We start from the raw sequence: 14,600 nt of genomic DNA, 5'->3' as shown, positions 1-14,600 counted from the left end.
CACTCTGAAACTCAGAACAAGAAATTGAACTTGTCTTAGCTTTTTAGCCTCAGCTTAATGCTCAGACTAGAAAATCTTTCCACCTCAAAAATCATACAATAAACCAAAATGTATTACATAGGAAACAAAAAATGGAGGCAAACACACGATTGACACTGAAAAAACTCCACTAAGGTAACTGTGAGAGTAAGCTTGAAAATCTACCACAACCAGCTTACATTCATCAGCCCATATTCCTGTTTGTCAAGGCTTTTTTTCTTTTATTTTTCTTCTTCCATTAAAGATGTACTGCATTACTAGAAAAATAGTTTTAAATATTCTAAAATCTATGCTTATAAATGAAAAAAATGGAAGTATTTTATATTTATTGTGTTTGTATACTGCAAACAGAAAGATCATCTTTCTGTATCTATTCAGTATTTTGAAACTGCATCAACTGACCTCCACTTTTACACTGTTTCTTTAAAGTAAGTTTTTTTTTTTTTTTAAATAGGCTTTGTCAGAAAATGGATAAACCAAGCTATTACACAAAGATTCAGTACCATGAATATGCTTAAAAAAGATTACACTACTGGAACTGTGCAAATGTGGAATCACAAAAACATAGAAACGTAGAATTATAGAACTAGAAGGGACCCATGAGGACCATCGAGTCCAACCCCTGGCTCTGCACCCAACCATCCAAACCCTATTCTTCTTGATATCCAGTATAAATCTACTCTCTTTGAATTTAATGTCATTTCCTCTTGTCCTGGTGCTACATGCCCTTATAAAAAGTCTCTCTCCAGCATTCCTGAGGGCCTTCTTCAGGTACTGGAAGGCCACTATAAGGTCTCCTTGGAGCATTCTCTTCTCCAGGCTGAAAAGCCCCAGCTCTCCCAGCCGGTCCTCTAAGAGGAGGTGTTCCAGCCATCTGATTATCTTTGTAGCCCTCCTCTGGACCTCCTTGAACAACTCCATGTCCCACTTGTGTTGGGGGCCCCAGAAAACTGGACACAGCACTCCAGGTGGAGGCTGACGAGAGCAGAGTAGAGGGGCAGAACCACTTCCCTCAACCTGCTGGTCACGTTTCTCTTGATGCACACCAGGATAATGTTGGCCTTCTGGTCTGCAAGAGCACATTGCTGGCTCGTGCTGGAATCTTTCATCAACTGACAGTCTCAAATCCTTCTCCTCAGGGCTGCTCTCAAGCCATTCTCCACCCAACCTTTATCATTGCTTGAGATTGGCCTGACCCAGATGCAGGACCTTGCGCTTGGCCTTGTTGCAGTTCTTGAGGTTGGCTCAGGCCCACCTTTCAATCCTGTCCAAATCCCTCTGGATAGCATCCTCTTCCCTCTAGGACATGAACTGCAACACTCAGCTTGGTGCTGTCTGCAAGCTTCCAGTGCAACTGAGAGTGCAACTCAATCCCTACATCACCTGTCCACATTACCTACAAAGATGTTAAATAACACAGTAGTCCCAACACCAGTTCCTGAGGAATGCCACTTGTTACCAGTCTGCACCTGGATACTGAGCCATTGACTGCAACTCCCTAAGTGCAACTATCGAGCCAATTCCTTATCCAGTGAGTGGTCCATCCATATCCCTTTTTCTTCAGTTTGTTGACCAGCATGTCAGAAGTGACAGTGTCAAACACTTTGAGATGTGACAGAAGAATGTGTTTTAATTCCTGCCTTCTTTCTAACTGTGCCCAAAAAGGCACTTGTGGGATTCCATATTCCTTAGTGACTTTTGTGCTATAAAGAATGGAGAATTGTCTTCAGTCTTTCAGTTCTTACTGTGTTATCTCAAGCTCCTTGTACTTTCAGCAACTTCTCAACAGAGTGATTCAAGTTACTCAAGTTATCAGCTTAGAGCAAGATATTCTGAATATACAACCTCAAGTGTGCAGTACTAAGGAATAAGTTGTTTAATTTTAAATAACTTTGTAATCTCCAGTTATAATTGAAATAAATTGCCTACACAGCTGTATATACCTTGGCTTGACCTTTTCAGGAAGATCCCCAGTACTGTGAAGTGAGGAAAAAGAAATAATTGCACTTCATTCCCATTATAAGTCTTAACATATAACTGATGCTACAAACGGATCTAAAACATTGAACTCCTGTTAAGTCTGCTTAGCCTCAGGTGCTTGCTGTTACAGGCTATTAGAATTAAATTATTTCTCTTTCAAATTTTCCCAGAATAATTCACAACTGAAGTATAGAACAGATTTTCATAAATAACTGCAACACTAATTCCACACTATTTGAGGAAAAAATTGAAGCAGTTTGAACTCAAAAAAACAACTGAAGAATTTAGTATTGTGAACAATGTACTGGGCTTTCTTTGACAGTCAAGTGAATATAATTTATCAGTACCAAGGATTTTGTGTCAAGGGCATCTAGTATCATTTGTCCATAAAATATTCTAACTATAATGAAGTCACATACTGAAAAATTTATCAAATTAAAGTAAGGTCATTTTTAAATCGATTAGGGGGAAAAAAACACCAAATTGTATTTTCTTTTGTGACTGTTGCAGAATAGAAATCCTGAAAATATTTGCCTCTCCAGAACTTTCATTTATTTTTAATTTCAATAAGATTGAAATTTTATATATTAGCTACAATGATTGTTTCCTGCTAAGGTTCATGAGCCAGATCAGTACAAGATACAAAGCTAATAAGGGTATCTAGTAACTTAATTTAAAGTTTAAGACCAGTTAAACTAGTGCCTCACAATGATGCTTTTTCAAATTTAAATAATTGGCTTAATTTTAAAATTATCTGTATACATCCATAATGTTTTCGTAAATAAGTCTTCTCGAAATAATATTTATTGTTATTAAGCATACTTATTTAAGGATGAAAAGCTACATCAAGACAGCACTAGGAGACTTCCTGAGCCTATGTAGACTCAAGTCTTTTAATTTTTGAGTTTTTATATAGATATCCAGAATCATATTGACAACATATGAATAGATGTAAAATCTGTAACAACCCGTACACTGTTTAATTTTATGAAGTTCTAAATTCTGAGATTTCACATTTCACAATCTGTACGCTCTTTGAGCTGCCTTATGGTGGCTAACACTTCCCAGTTTGAGGGCACTAGTCTCCCAAAGGCCTGCCATTGTTCCCAATGAAATCTTGATAAAAAGGTCCTTTCAGATTTATTCCACGTTGAATCAGGACCAATGCTGACAATCTGCAGCGTTTCTGAGGGTTAAAAACCTGTGGTGTAATAGCTGAAGCCTGAGATGAATGATACAGAAAGTTCAAGAAAAGAGAGACACACAAGATAAAATTCAAATTACAGTCAATTAACTTCACCCAGGAACAAAATAAAAAGATAGATAAGGGATTATATTTTCTACATAAATACAGTTCAGCAGCCTTCAATCTCTGAAAGAAGACTCTGCATAAATTCTTCACAAAATATGTCACAGTACCACATCTACTTACATGTTACAGGCTGCTGCTCCTGAGTCTGTGGAAGAGCAGAGACTTTTTGACATTGTTCTGCTACAGGAGTGCACTGGTTATTATGGTGCTCTGGGACAGAAATGTTGTCCAAGCCTAGATTAAAGGAGTGTGCTCACATATGACCACGTGCAAGGCTATATATGGATCTGCTCTACAGAGCAAACAAAAACAGTTCGTAGAAGCAGCGCGTTCACCTGTGTGACTGCTCACTTCACTCATCCCCCGCACCCAACAAGAAGACAGTATTCCTCCAGCTAGTCATAATGAGTTTAGTTAAATCTGTGCATCTAGTGAATAGCTGTAATGACCTTGGCCTCTGCACGTGGGTGTTTTAAAACAGTCAAATGGTAGCAGCAATATCATTAACTCCTCTTGTAATTTCAGTGATCAAAGAAACACAGACATATTGTAGGTTTCAATGTGGCTAAATGCTAGTTAATTTATTTACTCTGCTGGATGTGCTGAAGGACTAATTAACTAAATCATGCTGATTTGAAAAGGCTTTTGTGTTTTCTAGAAACTGATAGGTTGTTTCATTAAAAAAAAAATAATGTGGCTCTAGGTGGATGGATGTATAACATTAAACATGTACAGATATGGTGATTTCAGGCTCTTGGTTTACTTATTAATTTATTTTTTAATTACATGAATTCCTGCAGCTACATTCACATGATGATCATGAAAGCAGAGTGAAGTCTGTAGCACTGTTCATTCTAACACTCAGTGTCTCCCACTGCAACTTATTCTGTATCTCAAAGGTTGCCAGATACATCCAGAATTGCAAGAGTCTGCCTATGTTGTACTGCTATTTGTTTTTCACCGGCACCGTTTTGCTTCCAGCTAATACCACTGACATCAAACTCACAATTAGATTCAAGTATTCCTAAAACAAAGCATTAAATCTAAGCACAATTATACAACATTCTCATATATTAAACTATCAGCTATTACTCATATTAAAGCAAAACTGGTTCATAATAGAAACTGCCTTCCACTCCCAAACAGGATGTCACCATCCAAAACTGTGTCCTTGCTCAGTGGAAGTTCTTGAACAGAACTCAGCAGTTATTTTGGAGAATTTCAATATGTCATTATCAGTCCAAAAGTTTATCACAATAAACAAGTTCACTGCCAATGGTCGGTGTGCAGAAATTTCTCAGGACAGTTTAATTTACTTGTGATAAAATAATATTGGAGCTCTGGTGACATAAGCTTACTCTAACAGAAAATAGCCCCCTTCCACCTGTTCTTCAGGCTACTGCACTGTTCTGATTCAAATTTTATTGTTGCTGTTATCATTTTTACACTTAGAAATAATTGCTGAAATAGAAATTAGGAAAATAAGTTTGAATGAAATACTGCCAAAGATATAACCTGCGGAGATTAATCTGTAATCAGTGGATCTCTGCTCACATACACCTGTGCTTGGCCCTGATAAAGAACGTGAACAGGAGTGGTATAGTTGCCAGGCACACTTGTATGATATAAATAAAATATCAAAATAAGGCTATTAAGTGTACAGTCAATAAGTAAACAGAAGTTAGGCTTAGTAACATTATTACAGTGAAAAGATAATCAAAATAAATGAAAACTCTCACTGATAGTCTAAGCTTACAGTAACTTCCACAAGGAGCAATCTCCAGAAATCCTTAGTGGCAGTCAATCCTTAAATGGGGTCTAAGAGAGGTGCAGCCAGGCTCCACCCCTTCCTGGTAGCACAGGTGAATTGCTTTCACCTGTACTCCTGTGGCTGCCCCAGGTGATCAAGCAGAGGTTCAGGCTGTGATCAACAGTTCCCATTCATTAAGGAACAGTGACAACTGTAAAAAAGTCATGGTGGTTGGCATGATTGGGGTGAAAAAAAACTAGCACCCTCCTAGTCAAAGTAATGAAAAGGTATAATAATGTTCATAATGAAGCATGACTCACACCTGGAACATAAAATACAGACATTACCACCTCTCTCACAGAGAAAAGAAAATATGTATGTATTTCAAAGGAAGGCATGAATAAACTCATGCTAGCAATGAGAATAGTTTCTTTCTTGTACTTGTTGATTGCATTTGAACTTGTTTCTTGCTGAAACGTGCTTATTCTGTTTGAATAAACAAACCTGTGTGAAAGGTTTGTTAAGTATGAAAAAAAAAAAAATGTGCGAGAAAGATCCACCTTCACAAGTGGGAATTATGGTAAGATTAATATCAAGGCCCATATTCAGTATTATTAACTATGTTCCAGAATTTTGGTATAAAAAGAAATGTCTAAGTAGTCAGATACCATTCTATTTGCATCAAATACCTAAAAGACAGACAGAAAGAAAGGTCTGTTGGAAACACAATATAGCAGAAGAACAAACTAGTGGATTCACAGAATGTGTGAATAACCTCCTGAAGCAGGTGGAAAGCAAACTCATTAGGGAAGGTGGCCCAGCTGACCTGTTGTTTTTAACAGAGAAGGTCTTCTGGCTGATGCTTTTATCTATCTATCTATCTATCTATCTATCTATCTATCTATCTATCTATCTATTTATCTATTTATTTTCCTCACGATGAGGTGGGAGCAGTGGTGAGCAGCACCTGTCCTGCTCTTTGCACTCACCTTGCTGCCAGGATCCAACCTTGTTCTTTGCCTGTGTTGAGAAAAGGATATGAAAGCCATGTTGAGGAGCAGTGACCCTCCGCGCACTTGGTGCCAGCAGAGCTGTGAGCTAGGGCATGGATGCTTGTGATTGCACTTCTTGGAGAACCCCAGGCAGCTCCACGCCTCAGGCACAGTCCCCAGAAGGCCACAGCTCAGCCATGTGCATGTATGACTGCAAACTTGAAATGCGGGAGAACTTTCTTTTGTATTGTAGAATGCAATTTAATTTAATTAAATTGCTTGTTTGGTAATTTGCCTCATTAAATTATAAATTATATTTTCACTACTGGAAAAAAAGAAAAAAAAAAGGTTGGATGGAGCCCTGGGCAACTTGTCTTGTAGCATTTCTGGAGGTTGGTGGCCCTGCCTGTGGCAGGGGGCTTGGAGCTTGATGATCCTTGCTCCCTTCCAATGCAAGCCATTCTGTGAGTATGTGATTCTGTGTACTAGCTGGAGGCCATCTCAGACACAGTGGTTGCAGGGAAGATAAGAGTTCTCAATCACTGGGGAAGCAAGTAGGATGATCAGAAGAATGGACATTTTTAATATTTTTGTAGGGCTGATTTTCTCATATTTAGAGTCATGCTTGACAGTGCCACTTGGGTGGCAGTTCTAAAAGGCAAAGGAGCACAAGATGGCTGGACAGTATTCAAGAATGAAATCTTGAGGCATAGGATCAGGCTATGTGCCAAAAGGCAAGTCAGTGGAGGGCAAGAACAGCCTGGCTGAATAGAGATTCTCCAGGAACCCAGGAAGAAAAGGAGAATTTATAAGCCTTGGAAAAAGGTTAAGGTAACTCAGGAGGGTTAAAAAGATAGAAATCTCTAGAGATCTACTACAACACTTGAACATCCACAGATCTATAGGGCTGGACAGGATTCAACCAAGCATGCTGAAGAAACTGGTGGAAGTGCTTGCCAAGTCACTTTCAATAATTTACCAGTAGTCCTGTCTAACTAGGGGGTTCCCAGTTGATTAGAGATTGGCGAATGTGCAAATGCTTACCTACTTAAAAGGCAGAAAAGAGCGTTCAGGAAACAATGAACCTATCAGTCTGATCTCAGTGCCAGGGAAAGTCATGGAGTCATCTTAAGTGTCATCACATAGCATGTACAGGACAACCAGATACTCGTTTCCTCTCAGTTGTACCTATTAATCCTGTTGCCTATTGGGAAATGAGAATGTACACAAAGATGTCGTAGCAGACTTCATCTACTACAAATTCCTTATGACAGAACACCATTGACTTCAGGGAGATATTCTTAGGTAACCTACATCCCCATGTTAACATGGTAAATGGGGGCTGCACTGGATATTAACTAAATATTTATCCTTTGTTTCTAGATATTACCACATGACATCATTTCTGGAGTCACAAAGTAAGTATTTTCATGTCCATCTGAGGTAAAGCTCAGATTTCATTAGTTGGAAAAAGAAAAACAGAACAGATGCTAGTGTGGTTTTTTTTCTTGTTGTTTGGTTTTGTTTGGTTTTATGATGGAAAGCTAGATGAGTTTTAAAGCAATAAGAAGCTTAAAACTAAAAGAGAGAGCAGGCTGCTGTAGCATGTTAGGAGTACAGTGTTCAGGTGTACTGGAGTTGCACACATTTCAGCAAACTTTTTCTTTGCATCCTTATGTATTAGGTAAGCAAGACACTGCTGCAAGAAACTTTTTCTTAGCAGTTGCTCTCTAACACGCATGTGAAATGAGAGCAGCTGGACAGATTTACACAAATCCCCAGGGATGATTCATAGCCCCAAGCAATTGCCCTAATTTTGAAAGCTGAATCTGGCCACATAGCAGGCTGCAATTGCTAAAATAATTACTGAAGCTGAATAGAGAACGTACATTTTCAAACCAAATGATTTGGACATGTTCAGGGCTGGATGAGAAAACTCAGACATACGTTTAACATTGATTTTAAAATCGCTTTACAATTCATTTAAAATGCACATGTTTATTAAGATTTCTATATGTTGCAAACACAGGCTGAAGCTGTTCAACAGTGTAAGTCTTTATGTTTAGAATGCAGGCTTTTCAGAAACTACTCAGAGATCTTTCCTCCCAAATGATTTTTTAAGCAAATGGCTGGACTCATTGTATGCCATAATGTTAATGATGTGGAAGGTGAAGAGACTGTCTGTGTAGTTTATACTACTAGATTAGAGTTTCAGTAAGTCCTAGGGTATCCATTAGACTTCAGTTGCTGATAGGAGAAATAAGGGCTTCATAAAAGTACTCATCATATCCACATTTAGAAGTACACTTTGTTTACCTGTAATACATGAAACATTGTATAAAAGACAATAGTTAGAGGAAATCTGAAAAGTCTACTACAGTGATAGTACTTCTTAAAGGATGGATGTGATACAAATATGAACAATATTTTAGGTTCAGAGCAATCGCTGTGTTTCCAGTTTTTTTCTTTTTTATTTTGCTTCTGAAATCATAAGATAAAACAATAAGAATTTAACTAAAATTAGGGTGACATCCTACACAGTACTCAATATCTGTTATTATGAATTATATTTTAAATTGGAAGGGATCTGCCCACCGGTAGAAAGGAACTATAGAGGGACCTGGATAGACTGGATCAATTTTCCAAGGCAAAGTGTATGAGTTTCAATGGGGCCAAGTGTCAGATCCTGCATTTTAGTCACAGCAATCCCAGACAACCTTGCAGGCTAGGGGAGAAGTGGCTGGAAAGCTGCCTGACAAAAAAGGACCTTGGTGGGGACCTGATGGGCAGTCTGCTGAATATGAGCCAACAGTGTACCCAGGTGGCCAAGAAGGCCCACAGCATCCTGGCTTGTATCGGAAATAGTATGGTGAGCAGGACTAGGGAAGTCATCCTCGCCCTGTACGTGGCACTGATGAGGCCCCACTTTGCGTATGTTCAGTTTTGGGCACCTCAATACTGAAAGAATATTGAGTTGCTGGGGCAGGTTCAAAGAAGGGCGACTAGGCTTGTGAAGGGCTTGGAGAATATGACCTATGAGGGGAGCAACTGAAGGAACTGGGTCTGTTTAGTATGGGGAAGAGGAGGCTGAGGGGAGACCTTATTGCTCTCTTCCAATACTAGAAGGGTGATTGCAGCGAAAGCGGGGCTGGTCTCTTCTCACTGGTGACAGGTGTCAGGACAAGGGGAAATGGACTCAATTGTGCCAGGGGAGATTTAGGTTGAATATCAGGAAAAAACTTCCTTACAGAAAGGGTTGTTAAGAACTGGAATAAGCTCCTTACGGAAGTGTTGAGTCACCATGACTGAATGTGTTTAAAATCCATTTGGATGTGGTGCTAGGGACATGACTTAATCAGTGGGCTATTAGAGTTAAGGTAATATGGTTAGGTTGCAGTTGGACTTGATGATTTTAAGGGTCTTTTTCAACCTGAGTAATTCTATGATAAAATTTCACAGAACTCTCAACAGTTCTAGGCATGTAATTTGGTTCATGGGTGATGTAAAGTTATATGAAGAGGTAAGAGTTTTTGATGAATGAGTGGATATAACTAGCGATAACATACAGACATGAAGGAACAGAAGCACTTCCTAGATGAGAAAGAACTAGAAACACTTTTTTTCTAAGAAATAGTTCATAGGTAATGGGCGGCAGCTGCTTGTTTCATTGGTTCATTATGTTGTATTTGGCCAACCTTACATCTGTAGAAAAACAACAGGAGATGAGTGTAGCAACAAATGAGCTTTGCAGGTATACTACATTCCTGTGATGTGCATGGGAAGGAATATACCTGGTCTCCCAGAGGCCAGGGCTCTATTCATCCCCACTCATATCCCTGCTGCAGCTAGGACAGTACTTTCCCTGGGTATCTCTTTCCACAAAACTTCTAGAGTACGATATTACAGATTTCAAATTCTAGCTTTTCAGTCCTCCAAGTGATATCCTGTGTTTTCAGTCTAATATGCGATTCAGAACATGCTGTCCACTATAGAATGGCAACTACTAAAAAAAAAAAGATACTAGGAAAATTAGGTTTTCAGGTTTTTCCTTTCCTTGCCAGTCTCCACTTAAAATAAATATAATGATTATATTAAATTTCATGGAGCCTGCTCTCAAGTGAAGAAAACTATAGCTAGAATATTAAAATTAGTACTGAGATGTTCTTTCTTTTCTTAGCCTACCTTACAGGACATAAATAGCCCTTCTTCTATTCTGTCAATATCCAGAAATCCAAACTGTTTTATGGGCATCCAGCTATTGGAAACCACTGTCTAGCCTTTGTTATGGCCTTACAGAAGTTAGAAAAACATTTTTTTTAAGCTGTGCAAGTCCTTCCTCTAGCTGCAGCTCTGACTTTTACAAGTTGATATTTGGAGATAACTCCCTTGTATTCTACAGAGTAAATAACACGACATTACTATCACCATGAAATGAGTTCACCTTTTCAGAGGTACTCTCTTGGATATACCGAGTAAAGAAGCTCATTAGGGCAATATTTTTTTCAACAATGACTTGTGAGATTAAGTCAGAGATGAAGAGAAAAATTGATAGGGTGGGCAAATCCAAACTAAATTTCAGAACTTAGATTTGTTGCAAATCACATGCTAAAATTAAAGAATGAATAACAAGTAAAAAATGCTAATCTACTGATGAGCACCTGCCTACTCTGTGCAAAACGTCATAAACCAGCAAAATACAGCACAGAAAATGCCAAGATATCCATGGAACCTCAGGTGCACTTTTCATTTATTTTATGTTGAAGGCTGCAATCTTTCAAGAATGTAATTGCCCACTGTAATTCACATAATAGCAGTGGAATAGGCTTTGTGTCAACGGTTTCAAACCTTCCTTATATATCCCCTGAGAAAATGCATGCAGATGCCAGCCTTGTATATACCTCTTAGAGTTATTTTCATTTTTTAATAAGGTTCTAGCAAAAATGAAACACAATTTTCAGGGCTGATTGCCTTTTTGTTAGTAAAAATTCAAGCCTGGTATGAGTATTACCTTTTCTGTTTCATGATTGGAAAGAAGTCCAACAAATAGAAAGTTTTTAGATGATGTCCAGATACTCTTATTCTCTTAAATGATCTTCAGGAGGAAAGGGACAAGGCAATTGCTGATTTCAGAGAGTTACTTGCACAACAGCCAAGCGAATCACTCATCTACATGCTTCTACCACTGATTTCCCCACTGTTTCTGCAATTAGAAAATCCTAGAGAAATACATCCGAAGATTATATGGATCTGTCTCCCGAGCAGGAAGCCTGACTGACTGTTGCTGGGAGCACTTGATGAATCTTATCCAGGATGTTACAAAAAATTCTCATGTTGAACAACACTCTTATCTATAGCTGAAAGCTGAAAGAGTTGAATTTCATAGAGAAAACTGTAAAAGATAAAAAAAGATCAATGTAGATGAATACTGATAGTGAACCAAAGGAAAATAAACAGAAATGCATACCCTAAGCATCTGAATCCATGCAGTCCACTATCAGAAGGCATTATGGCCTAAAATCCAGATAGCTGTTTGTATGAGATAATGCTATCCATACATCAAAAATATCTGCAGCAAACCTTTTGGTATCCTGGCAGGCATGAGGAAGGGGAGGCCCAAATTTACTTGTTTTGTGTAGTTTGCAGCAAGGCAGCAATGTAAATAAATATTCTGGAGGCAATCCACATCTCTCAAAGCTCAGTAAGCTGTGAGAATTTAAAACCTGTCTTCAAGCATGTCATGTTCTACAGCAGCTATTCTACTGCTCACAGTTTTGCAACATCAACATTTTTTGTCTAGTAACTGGTAACATGCTGACTGACAAGAAGATATATATTCACAGTTAAAGATGTAGAGATGATGTGAATTAGAATTATAAGAAGAAGGGAGGAAGTAAGTCAGAAAGGCAAGCAGGCGGGAAGGCAGGAAGGGGATGGAAGGAAAGAAGGCAAACAGGAAGGAAGAAAGGAAGGAAGGGAAGGAGCGAAGGAAAAGGAAGGGAAGGAAAAGGAAGAAAGGAAAAGAAAGGAAAGGCAATGGATAGTTTTCCAGACCTGCCTGCATTTATACTCTCTTCTCATGACCTGCAATACACTTTCTTTCCTGGACAAAAATTTCCAATCTGGCTGAAGTAATCATTATTTGAATAAACACAATGGAATTAGAAAACACACTGAAAAGTAAATGAAGTTATCACCTAATTGCTGTTGCTCCCTTTCAAGAGAAAAACCGAACAAGCAAACTACAAAACAAAAAAACCTAAGTTTTTAAAGTATTCTAAAGTGTTAGGTTTTTAAAGTATTTTTAAAGTATTAGGTTAGAAAACCCTTTTGGATCAAGTTTTTAATATGGCATAGCATTGATTCAAAGACCTGATTCTTCTATTTCTCATGCAGACATTCAGATAGTGTAAATGAAAAGTAGGAATAAAATATTTGGAGTGACATCACAGCACACACAGTTTCTGTTCATTTGATCAAACACAATGGAGTAATGAAGGGTCAGCTACATTACCAAAGCTGACTGTGATGCTGATGTAGGGGCCTGAAAAGCTTCTTCTTCCTTGTGAGTCCTCCCATGTAACTTGCGTATACCTTGACATTATTGCTTGCAGAAGGTATTACTTCTCATTCTGTTGATGAAGCATCACCTGCTGGAAACAGGAAAAGAAAGAAATCCAGGAACACAGCTTATCAAGAAGGAGCAAGAAGCAGGTGACACACACTCAGAACAATACAGCCTTCGAGAGTTATATATGGAAGAATAAAATCTTTATACATGAGTATATCAAGCATAAATCAAGAATGAAATCTCCTATGTGATCACATGTTCTAGCCTTTCAACACTATGTTTTAGGAAGCCTATTTTACAGAATTTTCTGGCTACTCCTGTCTCGACTCTCAGGCTTTTATTCAGATGCATTCTGGAAGATGAGCTCAGACCACTGGAATTTTGGAAAATCTTTCACATCAATTATTACTCCTCAAATCTGAGTGTAATTTTTAACTGGAGAAGTTAATTGCTCAGTGCTGCAATTACTGGCACATACAGGCTTGGAACCAAACTAATCCATCCTACATGCATTTTTTTTTTTTTTTTTTTTTTCTTCAAATCCTAAAGAAATGAGGGGGAAAAAGAACACCCTGAAGGCACAGTTGAAAATTGGAGTTGTCAAAATGAAAAGCATTAATTTTCTAAAGATCTTTTAATTCTTCTCATGTTTTCCAGGATGAACCCTAAGCCCATTTTCCTGTTGCCTTTATTTGCTGATTAAATGCAGACTGCAGAGCGATGCTGAAAATTATAGAGAAGAACAACTTCAAAGAAATTATTTCAGAAAAACAAAATAGTAATAATTTTTCTTGTAGTTAAAAATTATTTTTTGATTTTATCACCTGCCATCACAGTCAGTTTTCTGTAAACAACATTACTGAAATCCTGTCTATAAGATATGAAATCAATAAGAAATGACTTACTCTGATGAAGTATGGCCTTATTTACCTTTGTAGATATGTCCTACCCCACCTTTCTAAAATTTTTTGCCAAAGAGTTTGTGTTGCCTGATTGGAAACAGCATTAGAGGAGAAAATGCTAGGTAGAACAGGGAGCTGCTTGAAATATAACTATACTTAAAGGCTTTAGTACACATGTTAGACCACACAAAGACAAGACTGTGTTTTTATTTCTTTCTGAAAAATTAGCTTAGCAATAAATTTCATCTAAATTTGTTACCTTTTTTTCCCTTCAAGATACATCATTCAATTATGCGTTTCATTAATATCTGACTATGAATTGGGCATGTTGTATGGATATGAAGGATTAGGCTCTCTTTAAAGTATCTGCATGAGACAGGGGCGAACTGGTGCAAGCCAGGGAATGAAAGGCACTGCTGTTAGTGGCTGTGGGATTAGGGCTGAGCACCTTAGAGTTATCACTGAGCATAACATACGTGCTGTGAGGAGATTAATTTCGCTCTCAGCATAAAGCAAAATAATTATGTTTTTCTCTGATTTATGCTAAAATACCTGTGTTCTTATGGGTATCTCCTTAGAGCTGAAAATAACCAGCACCACAATGTGTGTTAATCAGCATAAGAATCATTACCTACTGCTTTCATCGAGCAGTATGACACACTCAAATGTTACATTTTGATTTACAAAAGTGGATTATTTTCTTACTGCCATATTAGAGACAGTCTGTATTAAAGTAATAACAAAAAACCAGCTCTACACTTATCTGAAAGGTTTTTCTAAATGACATATTTTATTGGACTTGCATGTTACTATTGCTATTCATAATTAATGGAAAGGTAACATTTTTTCATTAATGGCAAGCAACCACAGCAAAGAGCACTCTGATTACATTATATTCATTACCCACCTTAGGAACTAAAAACACACTCAACCTGTAATTAAGATTACAAAGAAAAGCTTTGTAAATACTGCAATTGGAAAGTCTCTTTCCAACATCACATGCTACCATTAAGCAAAAATATCTGTTCTAAGGAATGTCTCTTTAAAATGATAAAAA

At 37.9% G+C, this 14,600-nt stretch overlaps 1 long non-coding RNA gene across 1 annotated transcript in view; it reads left to right on the top strand.

Annotated features, from left to right (window-relative positions):
- The window catches only part of LOC122177185, a 41,685-nt gene extending 28,315 nt beyond the window's left edge, over positions 1–13,370 (top strand). Inside the window, exons 3-4 of the long non-coding RNA XR_006177970.1 lie at positions 7,457–7,491; positions 12,685–13,370. This is a non-coding gene — a long non-coding RNA (uncharacterized LOC122177185). The remainder of the gene's footprint in view (positions 1–7,456; positions 7,492–12,684) is intronic.
- The last annotated feature ends 1,230 nt before the right edge of the window (positions 13,371–14,600 follow it).

Source organism: Lagopus leucura, unplaced genomic scaffold (genome assembly GCF_019238085.1).
Source record: "Lagopus leucura isolate 7727_CA_CO unplaced genomic scaffold, USGS_WTPT01 Super-Scaffold_810, whole genome shotgun sequence".
Classification (NCBI taxonomy): domain Eukaryota; kingdom Metazoa; phylum Chordata; class Aves; order Galliformes; family Phasianidae; genus Lagopus; species Lagopus leucura.
This window is presented reverse-complemented; position numbering and strand designations above follow the sequence as displayed.